This window comes from Trachymyrmex septentrionalis, unplaced genomic scaffold (genome assembly GCF_001594115.1).
Source record: "Trachymyrmex septentrionalis isolate Tsep2-gDNA-1 unplaced genomic scaffold, Tsep1.0 scaffold108, whole genome shotgun sequence".
In the NCBI taxonomy this organism is placed as follows: domain Eukaryota; kingdom Metazoa; phylum Arthropoda; class Insecta; order Hymenoptera; family Formicidae; genus Trachymyrmex; species Trachymyrmex septentrionalis.
In genome coordinates, this window is record NW_017304207.1 from 472,172 (window position 1) to 476,369 (window position 4,198).

Consider the following 4,198-nt stretch of genomic DNA (forward strand, 5'->3'; position numbering starts at 1 on the left):
AATAAACAAATAAAATCGATGTATAAGACAATTTTAAGATATCTTTCAGTGTGCTTTGTGAAATATTTTGAAAATATTTCTTAAAGAACTCTTAAAGATACCCTAAAGTTGTCTCATACGTCGATTTTAAACGTTTTGCTCATTAAGTAATTAAAAAAATATTGCGAAAATTGCAAAATAGTAGAGGACTTTTCAATTCAGTTTTTTAATTGGAAATAGCACTATATGATTAATGGGCGTTATTTCAGAAACACCCTGCATATATAAACCGTTTTAAGAAATGCCAATCGATTGAAAAAGAAGGAATGATAATAAGGTATTACAGGAAAATAAGTTTAAAACAAAAATAATACAAAAGAGAGTCAACTCAATGTTAGTTTAATATGAAAAAATGTGTCATTTGTTCAATAAGAATAATAATATATAATAATTATAGAGATAATAATAATAATAAAACGTAATGCTATTATATGTAATGTTTGGCATCGTTATATGTTTGCGTCTGTACAGTAGTTTATTTTCTGCGGTGTTTCCGAATTTTTTCTGAATTATGGGCTGTCACATACATTCCGAAATTAGTATTTTAGCTGTAGGTTAGTGAATAAAGCTTATTCGTCCGGCTGGCGGACGCGATATAATAATATGGTAAACCAACAATTGCAAAATTAATAATAACGCAAGTAATAGTATCGTAATGATCGCAATTACAATAATAAAATGATAATAATAGCAAAAATACACAACTGCGATAACAATAATTAATAAAGAAATTAAACATCGTATAACTAATAGAGCAACGACAACGATTATTGTGCAGCTGCGACAGATGATAAGACCGTCAAATTATCGTTGTTGCTCTTAATAATATTAGCGATCATAGTTAACAATACAAAAGAAACAATTCATTCGTTTACAAATGACGTGCCAGAGAAACAACATGCTTTCTCTTATGTAACTTTACACAATCGTTTTTTGTCCATGCCAACACGATATTACGAATTAACAATCTTTACGCACATTTATCACGTAGTTTCACGATGCTCTTCTTCGAATTTCTAAAATGTTAACGTCTCTGCGTAAAAGGAAATAATTTTTCGAGAATCATATATTCATGCTAGAAAAATGATTTTCGATTAAAAATAAAAAGTGGATGATAGGAAGATATCGCTTACATATTTACAAAATCCTATATCGCTTTTTATGCTAAAAAAAAATATGCAACATCGTTTGTAACATTCCAGAAAAATTAATTAAGACTGAATTTTACGGCAGGATGTACCTCAGAACTATCGTATTTTCTTTCACATAGAGTATATGAAGATTCTCAGAAGAACTCGAATTTTCAATTTTAACCTAAAATCTGTCGAGATCATCGTTGACAAGTTCTTAATTTGCAACATTATATGTATTTTGATTATCAAACGCCACATTAAAGTTTTATTAAATCAATCTCGCAATCGTGTATGTGTTTACATAAGCATTAAGTAAAAAACAACACGTTATACATATTTGTGCTTTGAGACTTAGCATACCACATGATCTTTCACTTTTGATCTTAAATAATCCTCAATTACATATTGCTGTCGAAGAATCCGCGACGTCAAGAAAGTAAAATAGTTTCGAAACATTCTCTCTTCGAATTGCGAGAAAAAAAGGATTTCATAATATTTAATAACGACTAAAGCCTAGTAGCTACATATAGCACATATGGTAACCGAGTCGTATCTCCTTTATCTTCGCCAAACGGGCAGCGAATTTGATTAAATCGAATACTCCCGCATCTTTTAATACTCGGTGCGCGACGTCTTTGTTTCGGGAATATGAAAAATAAGCCTCTATCGTGTCAGGTCACTTGATATGATTATCGTTGAAAGGGTGGCGAATTGCAAGCTTTCGCGCTCTCTTTCTCTCTCTTTTCCTCTACTTACTTCTCCCTCTTCCTCTCTCTTCTGTATCAACTTCTTAAAGTTAACATTAATTACGTGACGGAATTACTGCATTACTATGATAATTATAATGATAGTGAAATGGATTCACTCGTTCACGAGAACAGTGCAATCAAGAATCTAATCTACAATATGCTCTTTGTTGCTCAAAATAAAAATTGAGCAGCCAAAGGAGCATATTGTAGATTTAAGTCCCCCTCCCCTCCCTCTTTTTCTCTCTCTCTCTCTCTCTCTCTGATTTTCTGTTTTTTGTCGCATTTATTGCCAAAAAACTTTCTGTATAGCAATACAAATGGCATTTTACATTATTTAAACATAACGGTCACAAAGAATTACTCGTAAAATACAGATATAAAGTATGTCTCTTTTAGAAATTAGAACAAAAAATATTTTTGAAAAAACAATTGGGTTAAATTTTCCAAAAAAAAAAAATACAAAACAACGTAAGACCTCAATTACTTATTATTACTGAGAACTTTTCTCGGAATAATTATCAAATAAAAATAATTATTTTATCTCGATTCATTCCAAATTATTTTTGTAAGTTGTAATAGAAGTGAGAAATTAGTGAGTTATAACATACAAATTAACTATTTGTATGTAGCGTACAACATGATGCGTGTATCCTCCCTATTTTTACACATATTCTCGATATATTTTCAAACGGCTTGTAGATTTGCCAATCCACTAATAGAATAATCACTCTCAATTTAATCGTTTTCTCGAACAGGGACAAAGAATTATTTTTGTGTTCTACACTTTTTTCATCTCGCTAATAATAATACACTTTGCGAGTAAAATTCCTCCTTATGTAAGATGAAATTCTCTCCCGGAAATTATGCAGAACATAATTATAAATAATTTCGTCACAAATTCAACGTAAGACGTTCTATGAACTATGACCGCATTTTTCTCTGTATCTAATACGGTGGTCATTGCTTAAGAATACGCATTACTGATAAGTTACACTATCTCAAGTAGGGCTGCTAAAGAATACCACATTAGATAAAGCAGAATTGTTGCAATTAAAAAAATTCCATCAATATTTGTTATCAATTGCTATTTTCCATTCAGAAAATTCATGTAAAAATATTTCGCTTTTTTACACAACAAACTGATCATTTTCACGATTATAATCTAATTTGAATAAATAAGCTTATGGATTCATAGATGAAGGCGCAAGATTTTTGAAAACAGTAGGTATGTTATGTATAAAAAAATTCAACATTGCAAAGATCTGAAAAATATATAATAGCGAAACTATTTATTCGATTCATTTAATGAATTTATGCGACTGTGCACTTCCCTAACATATTCTATACCACGCCAATTATGTATAGATAACTTGTCCTTCATGCATTGACAGACTGTGATATTTTTTAATTGTCTTTATTATATTTATTAAGTTGCAAAATATATTTCTTGCACAATCGATAAATTGTCTACTATCTGTGAAGTATTCATCCCCATTCGCAGTTTTGTTGATTTGCATAAATTTAAAGTAGTTGAAAATAAGCCGTTTTTAACTTTTCCTTTCGTTTTTTAAGTCATTGCGATGCACAGGAAGAGACAGAGAGAGAAAGCGCGGTATGCGAAACAGCGTATCTTTCTCAATAAAAAAAAAATGATATGTCTTCTTACACATTTAGAAAAGATCAACAACACTTTCTTAGCTCGCTCGCTCGCTTGCTTGTCGCCTTTGCAAGACTTTTGATATTTTTGTAAAGTATAGAATCCTGGCGCTTTCCCGCGGCAAACGCGACAAGTTAGGACCCGTATGACACTAGAAACTAGACGCTACTAGAAAGTGTAATATATACATATAGTTTGTTACGTATATGCGGTAGAACACGGACAGTTACGTTGGTTTAGGTGGGCTCAGACGATCAATATTTATAAATTGATCAAAAAGTAAAAGTAAATGACGAGAATCGATTGATGAAACAAACACAGGCGAGTTTTACGAAAATTTTAAGCTTTAAGCAATGAATTATACGTATATACGATATACAGGGTGTCTCAAACATAGGGTAGGAGCCGCATTGAGGGCGTAGAATGGGTCAAGGGGAACAAAAAAGTCTTATACCATTTTGAAATATTCACTATAGTTTTCGAATTAAAAAAGGAAACGTCTACGCCAATATGCGATGAAGCCGCGATGCGTGAATTCGTAGTACGGCCCATCGTGCTCTCATTTGACAACGACAGCGGCGCCGACACCTTGTGTGTGTGTATATATATATATATATATA